Source organism: Diadema antillarum, unplaced genomic scaffold (assembly GCF_040938485.1).
Source record: "Diadema antillarum isolate AM-2024a unplaced genomic scaffold, OU_Dant_1.0 seq00000454_RagTag, whole genome shotgun sequence".
Taxonomy (NCBI): domain Eukaryota; kingdom Metazoa; phylum Echinodermata; class Echinoidea; order Diadematoida; family Diadematidae; genus Diadema; species Diadema antillarum.
Window position 1 is genome coordinate 895049 of NW_027271426.1, and position 15757 is coordinate 910805.

Below are 15757 nucleotides of genomic sequence, written 5' to 3' on the forward strand. Positions count from 1 at the left end.
TATTTTCCACGGCATATCGTAAAAGCACTACACAGAAATGCATTCTGCAGAGAAACTAATGCTCATTATGTGTTGCCCTCACGCGTGGAAATTATAATATAGGCCATTTACACTCCCTTGAATACAACACTCTGAACCCTGGGACATGTCAATAGAGCAGCCATACATATATATTCATATGACCTGCCTACTACTCTTGACAACAGCATGTGCACCGTCTTTCAACAACGCAAATTTTTCTTTACAATAGTTGATGAAATCTGCTACCAGACACACAGAGATGCAACAGTGCCGCCCCCCCCCCCCTCATCCACTCGCATCAGAAATAGCATATGATGGATACTTCAAATATTTACACATTTAACAGTGAACATTTCAATGCACACATTCACTTTTCAAGTCACACTCTAACAAAGCAATAATATCTAACTACAGAACAGAAAAGTATGTATTTACAAGTGTTTACTTCGAGATAAACCATCTGCTGTTATAACAGTATTTTTTCTTCCCTGTGGTATGTACAAATACTGATACTGATAATATTCAGTGTTCTCTCAAACTTGGCTTTATTACACAAAAAGCAGTCACGTTATCAAAAGCTTCAAATAAACCTTTTAATCACAAATGCCAACTACATTTTTTGTCATCAGAAATAATCATGAACTTTATTATACAACACTAAACTATCTATAGAGAACAGAATACAGAAAGAAAACTGACAAAAAATACAATTTCTTCCTCAAGATCGAGACTCGACTTTCACATGCCAAATCAGAAATAATCGTTTATCTGTTTGTTTTTAGACCCACAAGTTTCGTGTAAATTCTTGAGATTTCTACACAATGAAACCAACTAAGATGAACATTCACTAGTAGGAAATACAACTTTAGTCATATACCTCTTGGCACTAACTAGATAATTACCTGTTTCTATTAAACAAGAATACAAATATTGTATGGAATGCATCAACATGTAATGTATAACCAGCAGTCTCTCACAATCTCATCGGTATTACTCATTTTTATGACTACAGGAACAATCAAACTCCAGTGTATGCACACAGAGTCCACAGTTTTGCTTGAGAACAACATACAACAAAATAAGTACACACTGGTCAATTTCCCTCCTCTTTTTCAATGACTGCAACAAAAATAAATACAATATCTACAACTGTATATACAAGCAGGCACTAAGCAATCTTCCATCTGAAAGCATACACATACAAAAACTTGTCACGATAACATTTGAGTTAGACACACACATTTTATCATACAGTCTGACAAACATGAAGGTTACAAAAGCACATTCTTTTATCTTATGAAATTCATTGAAAATGAGAATATGACGACAGAAATGAAGATATATCTGGGCTAAGAGGAGCAGCACACCTCTGCATGCAAAAAAAAAAAAAAAAAAATGAAATGAATCTCATTATCTATTTCAATTTCATTCTTTTGTCAATCTCCCCAATCTTTTTTTTTTTTCAAAATATATACACTAGCAGCACTGAACACACATTAACACACTTACAAACACACACACACACACACACACACACACACACAAATGTTTCTGCCATACAAAGGTCTGAGGAGGAGAGACATTTAAGAAACAGCAGCTCATCCTCATAAATCGTCCCAGCCAAGAAAACTGAGATATCGCTGGACCAACTTGCACGATCATGCCACTGTTTACAAACACAGCATTGAGTAGGAGGCTGTTAAGTCAGCAGTGCTCCTGCGGGCTTGGGAAGGTTGGGTGAGGAAATCTATTTAAGTCTAATCTGTGGCAGAGGAAGAAGCAATAAACTATCAACATCACATGAAAAGTGCATATTCCTCCACATTATTACACGGGTTATCAGGAGTTCTATTTCCAAAATAAATCAGAATGATGAATTTTGATCTCTCTCAGATACACTATGAGAACAAACACACAGGCTTTATTATGAAGTCAGAGGGGGAATTCTTCAATAGTGCATGTAAGAATTTCAGTTTATCACACACAAACACTATAAACACACATACACACATGAAAAACAAAAGACCTTTTAAAGGTCAGAGGGGGTGTGCTCCTAAGCCCTATTGATTCTTTAGGAAACTCAAACCTTTGAGCTCCATTTAGACCCTTTTGCGAGAATTGACAGACAGACGTACAAAAATAAAACAGAATTCATTTTTACATGCATCCACTTTCACTCTTCATCTCACACATAGATGCCCCTCATTTCTTTGGCACACATAAAAATAAAGAAATAAAATCTAACACTGAATTTGTAAACAAGGGCTCCTGTACCCAAACATGCAAAGCTTTTTTCTCTGGTGTAACAATGCTATACATGGTTGCTGTACAACATAACATCACACAACAGATTACAAAACTATTTTCGACAATTGAAAACATAGGCAAGTGAGAGCTCCACAAGTTTGTGGCATGACCCACATCTTGTCTTTCTTCCACCGTTTTTACGCGCCTAGATTGTCTCATTCAACGAGTGTTTGAACTCCAAAGTCACGAGCGACGGTGGCAGAAATCATACCAAACTCCCTAATCAGCCGCATCGTCAAATTCCGATACACATCTTGGAATATATGTATATATATATACACACAAATAAGTACAGTGATTATAGACTACCAGTATAGTAGGCATGATCAACGACTCAAAACTAATTCTCTCCGTGAACATAAGCAGATATGGCTGCAACAAAAGCAATACGTATATAACCAGGACAGAACTACTGTGTGGTGTCCTTGGTTTAATTTCTTCAAAGAATCGTTTCCCCTGAAATCAAACAGTAATAATAATAATACATATTGATAATGATGTGTTTGAACTCGAAAAGAAAGCAAAATGTCTTTACTGCCATCACACACTCTTGCCACTGCAAGAGATATGTCAAAAACGGAAAGAGACTTGCTACATTCATACCTCATCCTCCTGTTCACCTCAGTCCACCATTTTTTAACATTTCTCTGTTGCTGTTTCTTTTTTTTTCTTTTTTTTTTTGGATCATGCATTGAAATGAATGTCCATTTCAATCTCGTAGGACTTGCAGTGTGTGTGAAGATTTTTCAAAGTTAGTCTGAAGGATTGCCCAAAGACTTGCTATGACATAATACGGACTGACAAGGCCAAGCTGCTGAGCACGCTATCTAAAAAATGTGTTATGATTATTATAGGTACATCACACTGCTCGATGTCTTGCCCGCCAGGGGGAAACTTCTGTGAATATGTAGGCATTTCAAAAACGGTTCACTGGCTGTACCAGAAGAGAGATAGATTCTTCTCATCTCCTTGCCAACCTAAGCCCCGATCTGAGTATGAAGCTTGAATCGAAAGATCAAATCGCACAAATGCATGTTGAACCTGCCCTCCTAGGTCAGTAAGGGACAGAACAATTTGCTATGCAGCTCAGTTCTGTCCCATTCCCCCCATTCCCTTGCCCCTGCCCCAACAATGCAAGTCTTGAGTGAAATATCCATGAACTTTGGTGGTGGCATCTACAAGAAAAAGATTCACCCTTTTCCCTTTTTGTCTCATCCCCACAGCTACTTAGACTGCATCATCCAGAGAGAAACATCAATACATTTGAATGCACTATGAAAAATGACTTACTGGGAACAGCATCTCTGTTTCATCTTCCCACTCTCATTCTCATCTCCATGGTTACCCAACAACCTGCTGTTGCTGCTGGCGTTCCAGCTCCTCCACACTCATGATCTTCTGGCCGCTGGGTATGCTGGGTGGCATCTTGCCCATGGGCTGCTTGAGCAGCTCGGGCCCAAACCACTTGGCCAGCTGGTTGATGGGGGAGCGCCGGTGGTCTGATGGGTTGACCCCGCCCGCCTGCTGCATGCCCCCGGAGTGGTGGGGATGGGCGGGGTGAGGGTGGTGGTGATGCTGCTGCTGCTGCTGCTGCTGCATGTGAGGCGGAGGGGCGGCGTGGTGCTGTGGGTGGTGCTGGTGGTGGGAGTGGGGATGGTTGTGAAGAGGATGCTGCTGCTGTGGGTGACCAGGGGGCGGCATGTTGGGTTGGTGCTTGCTGCCCTGCTGTGGAGGCGGGCCTTGCTGGTGGTGGTGATGCTGGGGTCCATGCGGTCCCTGGTGCCGCTGCTGAAACAGATCTAGAAGTATTTAAAAAAAGGGAAATGGTAAAACAAAAGTGATTTGACTCTGCCTGCCTTTATCAAAGTATGGAGAGATTCATGGGTGGTCCAATTCATTCATTGCTGACCACAGTAAATTCGAAAATCATGCAAAGAACAAGTCGGTGAATAGGTGCATCGAAGCATACACTCATCGGTAACGGTCAACTCCATTCAAGATTCTTCAGCTGTGTGTGTACTTAGACAGAGATCAGCAATAAAGCTGTACACAACCGGCTATGGGAATTATGGAATATATCCGAACCACGCCCAACTATCCACTCCATAAATACCCATGCTAACAGATTTTTAAATGTTTGACTCACCATACCACTTTTTTGAATCTTGAAGACAGTACAGAGCTACAAAAATCTTGATAAAAGAAGAAATATATGCTAAAAATTCCGATGTTTGATACAGTGTCCCCTATCAAGATTTTGTTGTCTTGTCATTGTCATCAACGGCACAAGTGGATAACAAACTTTTCATAGAGGATCTGCTTACCGTTCTGCTGATGGAGGAAGTCCATGGGGTTCTGGTGGTGGGGCTGCTGAGGGGGCGGGGGTCCTCCACCCTGCTGTGCTCCCCGAGCCAGGTTGGCCAGGTTGGCACTGCCTGGGTTGCCCTGGCCCTTGCCCACCCCAGGGAAGGTACCCTGGTGCTGCTGCTGTTGCTGCTGCTGCTGCTGGGAATTCAGCATCATCTGCTGCAGGTTGGGGGGTATCCCTCGATTCATGTTCTGGGTCAAGGACAAAAGAAAATGAGGGTAACTCTTTGTAATCCTAAGCTCTCTCCCAGAACAAAAAAGGAAGAAAAACACAAAGGAAACACATCATTTTATACATGCCACAGTCATGCACATAAATGAAAACTACATTCATACTTTGGCATAAAATCAAACAAACAAACAAACAATGACATGGCCTACACTTTTTAAGTTATGCTGGCAAAGATGACAAGCCGAACCTTGGCCATCATGTGATCTTTACAAAATATCCTCATAACATGCAATTCACAAACAGACACATGGTTGAGAGCCACAAACACCAACAATATAAGTTTGAAAATTCAGGTAATAGGAAGAAAAAAAGAATTGTTCGACCCTTAACTGATAGTGGTATTCGTGAGATGGCAGCTGGATAACACAGCACACTTGGGAAGAACTTTACATTACCACTGATGTTTCTGAAATATGTAATATGTTTTTGCAGGTTTTAAAGCACCGAATAGATCAGTTTTTACCTGTGAAAGAAATAAGTATTCATGAGAATGATAAACCATGGATAAATTGTGAAATTAAAATATTGATGAAAAAAAGACAAAAAGCATTTTCTGATAAGAATGTTAAACTATGGAAATATTTTAGGAACAAAGTGTAAAGAGCAGTAAAAGTAGCCAAGGATAAATTTTATAATGAAAGAATACAAAGGTTGAAAATTAACAATCCTGCTGATTGGTATAAACATATCAAATTGATGACTCATGGAGTTCAATGTCAAATGCAGATTGATGTACCTGATATCAATGAAAAAGAACGTCATAATTCTGAGTATGTAGCAAATTATATTAATGAATTGTTTTTATCTGTAACAACCGATTTTTATAAACTGGACAGATCACAGTTACCTGCATATCTGCCTTCACCTTATGAATGCCCAGTCATACAACCACATGATATTTTCAATAAGTTACGTAAGTTGAGTTTACGAAAATCAACTGTGTCTTATGATTTGCCAGTGAGAATAATCCGTGAATTTGCTTATGAGATATGTTTTCCTTTATGTCATATTATTAATATTGCTTTTAAGCAGGGTACTTTCCCAAAAATGTGGAAATATGCTGAAATTATTCCAATTCCCAAATGTTTTCCCCCAGTAGTGTCTGAGTTAAGACCAATAGCTCTGACCTCTTATTTTGCTAAGATTGCTGAGTCTTTCATAGTTAAATGGCTGTTAGAAGACATTAGGGACCAAATCGATATCAATCAGTTTGGTAACTGCCCTGGTCTTTCAACTTGTCATTATTTGATTGCAATGCTTCATAATCTGTATAAAAATGCTGAAAAGCAAAGTAATGTATCAACTATGGTTTTAACAGATTTTTCGAAAGCATTTGACCGAATTGATCATAATATTCTGATTCATAAATTGGTTTTTATGAATGTGCGCCCATTTGTTATTTCATTAGTTGTGGATTTTTTATATTGCAGACAACAGGTTGTTAAATACAATGGCAGTATCTCTGATATTAGAGAATGCAATGCAGGGGTTCCGCAGGGAACAAAACTTGGACCGGTTTTGTTTTTGATTATGATAAATGATGCTTGTAAAGATTGCCCTTTTTCATTTTATAAATATGTTGATGATTTGACTATTGTAGAGGCTAGGAATAGAAATCAGCCATCTCAGATACAAAGAGAAATTAATGCACTGGCAAGTTGGTCATTGTTGAATAACATGAAACTTAATCCTCAGAAATGTGTTTTTATGACAATTTCTTTTATGAAGCAATCAATTCAGCAAAGTTTGTGTATTAACGAAATTTTTTTGAAAGAAACAAGCACTGTTAAGATTTTAGGGGTGCATTTTCAGCAGAACCTCAAATGGGATGCACATGTTTCCGAAATGGTGAAAAGATGCAATAGGAGATTGTTTATGTTACGTAAATTGAAACATTTTAATTTATCAATAGTTGATCTTATGACAGTGTATACAGGATATATCAGACCAATTTTAGAATATTGTGCCCCACTTTTTCATTCGAGTCTTACAAAAAAACACACAGAGGTAATAGAAAAGATTCAAAAACGTGTATTGAAAATCATATTAGGTTGTAATTATGTTACATATGATGTGGCCTTACAAGTGTGCAATTTATTATCTTTAAAAGAAAGGAGAAGGAAATTGTGTTTAGATTTTTCTCTGCAGTTAGAAAAGCACCCCAATCATTCATTGTGGTTACCGGATCAAAGAGATGTTAAAATCAATTTAAGAAATACTACAAAATATTCTCAACTGCATTGTAAAACTGATCGGTTTAAGAAAAGTGCAATACCGTATTTTATTGATATACTGAATGATTATTATTGTAATGACTCTTAGTAGAGTCTTTTATTCTCAGTACTGTCCAATGTGTTGGTAAATTTATTTTTATAGTTATATGTATAGGAGTTTGCAGCGTGGTGGGTAGGGAAGACAAATGATACATTTGATCAGGAAATTTTTATTTATTTTATGTATACTAGGAAAACCCACTCTTTCCACACTGCACTCAAAGTCAATTTTTTTTGTGGGTAATTTTATTGTAATGATATTATATTGTTAAAAGGCTGTGGTATTTTAAGGTATACCCGGCTGTAAAGAGTGCAGATTTTTTGTTTATAGGGGTAATGAGGCGATATATTGTATTTTTTTAGTTTTTGGGATAGTTGTTAGATTTTCACACAATGTACAATAGGTGGGCCTGTTTTTAAACGTGCACTTAGCATAGTTACATTGTATGGGCGTGTGTTGGGTGTGGTCTTGTGGGCATGACGGTGCTTGTTGTGTGTGTATGAGTTATGCATGTGTGTGTGTGTTTGTAGCTGCAATATGTGTGTGCGTGTGTTTTCCCTGTGTGTACGTATGTATCTAAATGTGTGCGCGTGAAGGTGAGTGTGTACATATTGTACATTGAGCATGTGCACTGTGTTTATGCTCATGCGCGTTTGTGAGTATTGTACAGATATGCGATCTACAGATCAATGTACAGTACTGTATGTGTGCATGTGTGTGTGTATGTGTGTGTGAGGGAGAGAGAGAGACAGAGAGAGTATGACAGTGAGAAATACTTTAGGTATGTGTGTGTAGTGAATGTGTGTACATTACGGGGGAGGGGGATGATCACCTCACCAACAAAATAATGTTACTGCAAGTATTTGTGGAATGTATAGTGTAGGTTGTTGACGCGTCTTCCCAACCACACTGCAAACTCCTGTACTCCCTTTTGTATCTGTAGAAGAGCTTACATTTTTTTTTTCTTTTTTTCGACAATGAGTTGTGTAGCCCTGAGTGTTTCTTCCTTTTCTTTTTTTTCTGTGAAAAAAAAAAAAAAATTAGGAGTGTACCGCTACTGTTTGTAAAATGTGCATTCATTTTTTTTTCCTTTTTGTATTTATATGACAATCTGTAGTGTTAAAACTGTATTAGTTGTGTATACAGAATGTTTGAATGTAATGTAATTTTTTATGTATTATGATTATGTTATTATTTCATCTGTTTTGCTGTATAATCTCTGTATATCTGTGTAATTCGACTTTTAGTCGCCGACTCAGATTTTATTTGAATAAAGACCTTTTAATCAATCAATCAATCAATCAAACCTGTAGAGGGACCTGTGAGAGCTGTGGGGGCGGTACGCCTCTCATCCCAGGCGGTACCATACCAGGCATCATCATGCCCCTCATGAGGTTGGCCTGCATGGCTGACGGTAACATAACCGGCATCCGCACCTGCTGGTGGTACAACAATTGAGGGGGAGAGAGAAAGAGCGTGCACTACTGAGGTCTACTTCATCAAGTACACGAGTGTTATCATTGGTGTGGCTTGGTGCACTAAAAGATCAGTACTGCTATTGTTTTTCATTTCTTTTTCTTTTTCTGGCAGATGCAAACTGGAATCAAGTCTTTTCTAGATATCAAAGTGAGGCTCGCACTGCTTTTACTTCTCTTGTTCTACTCTATGTAACCCATATGTTTAGGTCAGTGATGATGATAATATCTTAACGTGAGATGTTCAATGCATGTCCATTATTGTATGGATCGAATAGAATGATGGTGTATTTCCTTCATTTTGTTACTGGAAAATAATCTGATACTTCTTACCACCCCACCCTCCTCACATCTTGTATTCCCTTTTAGAGAAGTCGCTACTCTCACCAGCCACATCGATGCTAGAATCGATATGAAGAATCACAACAAGAACAGACGTTAATCATCGTTAATGAATGCTCAAGTGTCACTGTGAGAACAGTACATGTGAGGAAGTGCTAACCTGCTGTTGCTGTGCCTGCATCACTTGTTGCTGAGGCATACCCATGCCACGGGTCATGGGGAAGGCATGCTGCTGCTGCTGTTGCTGCTGTTGGTGTGGTACGTTGGGTGGTGTCGGTGGCTTGGCAACCCTCTCTCCCATCCTGTTGGCCTCTGGCCTCTGCTGCCCCTGATGATACTGTTGCTGTTGCTGTTGCTGCTGCTGTGGCGGCGGCCCTTGTCCAACCAGCCCCGGAGGATGGTGGTTCTGCTTCACCCCACCATGCTGCTGGTGGAAGTTCTGCTGCTGTTGCTGCTGCTGGATGTGTTGGTTTGGTGGGGCGTGGGCGTGGGTATGGCTCTCAGGTCGGAAGGCCTTCATCGGACCGCCACCAGGGTGGTGCTGCTGGTGCTGTTGAGCCTTGGGTACTTCCGACTGATCAGGGGTGCTGTGGTTCTCCTGCTGGAGGTGCGGAGGGGGTTGAGATCTGTGGGCGTGGGCTGGTGGATGGGCGTATGGGTCTCTTCGGTCGGCACCCTGCTGCTGCTGCTGCTGCTGGTGCATCAGTGGCGCACCTGCTGCCTGATTCTGGGCCCGGTGAGGTTGAGGAGTGGCCTGGGGCACCACTTGGGGCTTGTCCATCTGAGGATGCTTGGGGGAACTACCTTTGGTTTCCTCCACATTCTCTCCACCTGCATTGGGCTGGTGGTCACCTGCTGGGGTAATACAAGCAGAAGGACCCTACATCAGAGTCAAATTAGTCATCAAAGCAAAACCATGACTCATTGAATGCCTCCAATGGGAGCATTTAATGTACATGAAACTCCAACATGACAGACACTCTCCAAAGAGACTGTGACTACAGAAGACAAAGTTTTTAAGTGAACAGAAAGTGCAACAAGTAAAACGTTTGGTATATTACTGCCTCAGAGCAGACTTCGTCTACACCAACCTGAATTTATAGCACCACCCTCCTGGACCATCTGGGGCTCCCCCTTGCCTCTCTCCCCCGGCTTGCTGGCCCCCTGGCTGGCTGCCTTGGCCTCCGCCTTGCTCTCGTGCATCTTGCGGATCACCGAGGTCGGCATGAAGGCGGTGGCCAACTTGGTTGAAGCCTGTAGAGGGCGCCATTACATTGCACACAGTGAGCAGATTTTACATCAATGCAGACACTCAACATGACACACACACACACACACACACACACAAGTACTGGTTGTTGCTTACCCAATGCACATTTTTCAGAGGGCCACAAATGGATTTGAATTCTAAGACCTGCACAGATTGCACTGGTTCGTGACACTCGGTAAAAACACAGCAACAGAGTAGTTATGGCATATAGACATTGTGACAACTGAATGACAGATGCATGGCAGAAATAAGAAAGAAATGGATGCACATCACACATATATTGATAATATTGGTCACTATCACACTATAAAGATTATGTTTTTGCGAATAAAATTTGTGTGTCCCTTTTGAAACCCTGATATGATTAGATTTCTTTCGTAAACTGGTATATTGTAGAGGTAGGTAATTCAGACCTTTCCTTAGAATAACAAATCTGAAAACTTCTTTCTGATGGAGAATGAAACAATACTATAAATTTCCAGTGAATTCATTCGAAACACAGATTCTGTTATTTTGGTACAAAAGGAGAGCGTATTCTCAAGTGACATGAGCTTAGTTTGTTGGGGGTTTTTTTTCTATTTTTAAAAACTCTGAGGTGTACATGAAAAAAAAAAAAGAAAGAATGCAACATTTGCAAAATGCTTTCCTTTGCAACACCCTTCAAAGAAGTACTGGTAGTAGTGCAAACCTTGTGGCCAGGAGTGCCTGGGGGTGTGCTGGACACACTGCCGCTCTTCTGCTGCTGTCCAGCACGTCCTGGCTGCTGGTTGGCCAGTGTCTGAGGCTGCGTCTGCTGAGTTGCCCCCTGTTGCTGCTGTTGCTGTTGCTGCTGTTGCTGCTGCTGCTGAGAGGTGGCAACCTGCTGTGGCTGTTGCTGTTGCTGCTGCTGCTGGTATGACTGTGGTTGTTTTGCACCGGGCTGCGGTGTCTGCTTCAGCTGCGACTGTGGCTGGCTTGGTTGGCCGGCGAGAGAGACAGCTGGTGACTTGGCCCTGAGAAGTGGTAGTTTGGATGAGCAATAGGTGACACTCATATCATGAACATTAACTGGAGTAACTGATTGAATCTCTGTTCCGCACTTGCTTATTATAATTTGCACTAACAACAATCTAAACCCCACATAAAATAGCAACAAACTAAAATCAAAATGCTGCTGTCTGCTTCATTACACAAGCTCAAGAACATCAAACTGGAAAAAGTTTAAGTTTACACAAAAGGATTAAAAATCAAACTTTTCCAAGCTGTCAAACTTCTAGGGTTACACTGTGTGTGACTTCACAGTGTAATGCCATGATATTGTGATTGTGAAGGAGCATTCTTGGCAATATCATCTTCACATCTTGAGATGGATCGTTCTCACCTAGCTACCTCCTTGGCCTTAACTTCTCCTTCCGCACCTCCTCCTCAGGAGCATTCTTTAACAACATCATGATATTAAATCAACTCAACAGGGGCGAAAATTCCCATCCCTTCCCCAATGGGGACACCTTGAGATGGACCGTCTTACCTGGCCGCCTCCTCGGCCTTGAACTTCTCCTTCTGCATCTCCTGCCAAGAAGCATTACTAGCAACATCATCAAACTAAATCAACTCAACGGGGGTGAAAACACCACCCCTTCCCCACTGAGGACATCTTGAGATGGATTGTCTCACCTAGCTGCCTCTTTGGCTTTATACTTCTCCCATTGCACCTCCTGCTAAAGAGCATTCTTAGCAACATCATGAAGTTATCAACTCAACAGGTGCTAAAATCCCCACCCCTTCCCCACTGAGGACATCTTGAGATGGATCATCTTACCTAGCCGCCTCCTTGGCCTTGAACTTCTCCTTCTGCACCTCCAGCTGCTTCCTGATCAGAGCCTGCTGCAGGATGTTCTGGGTGTGCTTGGCCAGCTCCTGGGGTGAGGGGATGCGCTGGGGCAGCAGCGGGTTGGTCTGGGAGGGGCCGGGCGGGGCCAGGGTGTTGCCGCTCCCGCCGCCCCCGCCGAGGAGAGGGGAGGAGGCCAGACCGGCGGTCACCAGGCTGGGCGGGGCCATGGTACCAGGCAGCGGGCTGTGGGACTGGGAGTGGAGGGCCGCTGGAGAGGTGGGCAGTGGTGACTGGTGTCCGGTGAGCGCTGCAAAGGAACCAAGACATAATGAAAAATGCCAATTTGGAATCATACAAATGGTCAAGCTGAATACTAGAGCCATCATTTCAAGTCTTTGTACCTTACTGGTTTTCATCAGCACCAAATATATTCAGCTGTATGCTTTATTTTCCTTCAGCCAGGGTCTACGTATATGACTGTAACCTGTAACTTTTCTAGGAATCTCAAAGGCAACTTCAGAATGGAAACCTTACTACAACTCGCACATTCCAACGTGGACAGACTGAAAGATAATCCCTAATTTCACTATTTTCATTTCACAAACTTGTGTGTAGACTAAGTACATATTTTTTATGAGTTATGATACCATTGGCAATCAGTCTTTTACTTTGGGAAATACATCAAAAATTTTATTGGATGCCAGGGAAGAATCACATTAAAAGAATAAGGAATTACGTGGTATAACAGCTACAATCAAGAATTTAGTCTGAATTGAGAACTGTGGAGGTACAAATATGTGGCACATTCATACAGAAACTGCCATCCAAGAAATATATTCTATACGAATGATAGGAATTACGACAACAGACAAAAATAACATCTTAGAAAGAGAAATACTCGATGGCAGCAAAAAGAGCAGGTATGTTCTACAGCAAGATTTAAGCACTGACCAAAGTGAATAAAGAGATAACGAGGTAGTGATTACAATGCGGGTTTAGAGTACAAGGGGAATACGCAATGGAACTCACCGACGGGCGACTGCATGCGGGGCATGGATGTAATCAGTGCCTGGGCCAGAATCTCACGCGGGGAGGCGGCCCGGTTGATCTGTCCGGCGGCAGAGGGAGTCAGCTGGGCCTCCTTGTTGGCCTGGGCCATGAGGGCGGCGGCAAAGCCTGGGTTGGCCTTGGCCAGCCTGAGGATGGTCAGTACGGCCTCCTGGTTGGGCGGAACTGGGCTCGCCCGCTGCCTCTGCAAAAGGTAGAAACGTTGTGCAGGCAACCCCCATTATAACAAAGTCCCTCGGACCAGCAGTTTTATTTCATTATATCGAAATTTCATTACAGCCAAATATTGAAGTATATAAAGATATATATAAATGATAATTTGGGAAACTGAATTTTTACTGTTGTAACAAGGATTTTGTTATAACTGCATTTGTTGTAACAGAGGTGCACTGAACTTGAATGCCACATTTACCATAAGGCTAAATTGAAAGCTACACATGCTAACGTGCCTAGTGTCAGAGAAAATTTCACAACTGTTCTGCCCCTTGCTCAAATTGGGTATATGCTGAGACATTAAATTCTTTTATCTTTAGACAAGATAGGGTCAAGTCTAGCATTTCCACATTTCCCAGCACAGTACAAGATGATTGAGGAGGGGGGGGGGGGGGGGCAAAACAAGTTTGTGGCATACTCTTACTGTATAGGGAAAGGGTAACTACATGAAAGTGTGAAATTTTTCTTATCTTTACACTCTTTGCAATATTGCAATGTAATGAGGAATCAAAGAAATATGCCCCCTCCCAAAAAAAAACAAAACAAAACAAAACAAAACAAAACAAAAAAACGACGTAACGGTTGGTCTGGCTTTGCAAATGTTCTATGCAATTGAGTTCATCTTCCACTGTCAACACAGTAAAGTGCTAACAGAAAGAATCTCAAATTTCAAATTACTCGAATTGTAAATCAACCACCTTGTACAGGGATTGCTCAATGAACTTCTCGTGGGAGAAAAAAAGAAATGACAACATCAAGGTGACTGTGATTCCCAATACTTACAGCAAGCTGCTGCTGCTGTTGCTGCTGGAGAAGCTGATACTGTCGGATCAGGCCGGCCATCAGCTCGGGGTTCTGGTGCAGGAGGGCCTGGGCCTGCTCCAGACTAGCCGGCTGGGCGGTCGCCGGTGGAGGGGCGGACCTGGGGCCCTGGTTGACGTGGGGGACCACCATGGGATGGTGGGCGGCGGTGCTGGAGGTAGGGGTGGGCGGGGCATGGGTCTTGAAGAGGGCTGCCATTACTTCTTGGTTGACTGGTGATGGACCTCTGCAAAATGGAAAGCAGCAGCAATTTATATTCAAGGCATTGCGCTGGAAGTTGGTAATACAATTGTAAGTCTTTGCTTTGACAATACAACAGTCAACACAAGTCAAATTAAACTATTGTACAATAATGAGGTCTTACACAACAGCTCCATCATAGCTTGAGTATGTTAAGGGCTGTTATCTCCCAAAGTGAAGCTTATGATCATCAGTCATATGCATTAGACATCCCATTTATTTTAATGTAGGTTACTGTAAAAGCTGTTATTTTCACAAGGGTTTATTTTCGCAAATCTCACAACATGCGAAACTCTAGTGAAAGGAGAGGCATTAGTGCACTTACAATAGCCTCGGTGTCAAATCACGAATACATCTCGCAAAAATGTCTGTATGCAGAAAAAAAACAGTTGTTACTCACAGTAATAGACCAGTTTGTAATTCCACTTTGCGCAATGAGCAGCAGAAGGTCATTTGTACCAACAGGCATTCTGGTTTGTAAATTCACTGAGATAAGCATCTGTGATGCGATGATTATTCATGTGATCCTTATCTTAATGGTGCTTGCCAGCACATCCACCTAACAGCAAGACTGGTATTTCGCAATATAACAGGAAATAGGCTGTTATTGCATTCAATACAAAACAATGAAATGGATACCTGTTAAACTGTCAACTGGAGTATTCTGATCACCTGATCTAAACGCACGTTCATTCTTGGTTTGAACATGAATTCCACAAATTGTTACGTCGGGCAAGCTTATGCATTATGCCGCATTGAAAACGAGTGAAGTGCCTAACCAACTGAGAAAAAAGAAAGGTCATTTGTACCAATGTGTACATGAGCTAATTATGAACTGGCTTATTGAAGATCATCTCACTGACCTGTTATCTGGAAGGTTCAGGATGGGTCCCCTCCCTTGTAGGGGCACTGTGAGGGTGGGGTCTGTCTCGCTGCATGGACCAGTCCCGGAGGCAAGGGGGACACGCCCCTCCCTCCTCCCCCTCCTCCTCCTCCTCCAGGTAGGTGCTGCTGCTGCTGAGTCTGCGGTTGGGAGAGGCGCTGCTGCTGCTGCTGCTGCTGCTGGGCAGACGCCTGCTGCTCTGCCGCTTTGAGCCTCATCATTATGGCTGCCTTGTCCACTGCGCTGGGAGGGGGCATACCCTGGGCGAGGGTGGGCGGGGAGGGGGAGTTGAGCCGGAGGTTGGGATGCACGGGCTTGGGAGATGATGACCTCTCCTCTGCAGGCTGTGAGAACAGACAGAGACAGTTTAGTAAACTCAGCTTCAGCACATCCCATTATACAAAGCCACAACTAAATGATGGCAGGCCATCTC

The 15757-nt window shown here is 42.2% G+C and overlaps 1 pseudogene; it reads right to left on the bottom strand.

The window, feature by feature from the left end:
• Positions 1–387: 387 nt before the first annotated feature.
• Positions 388–15757, bottom strand: part of LOC139732868 (uncharacterized) — a 33382-nt pseudogene continuing 18012 nt past the window's right edge.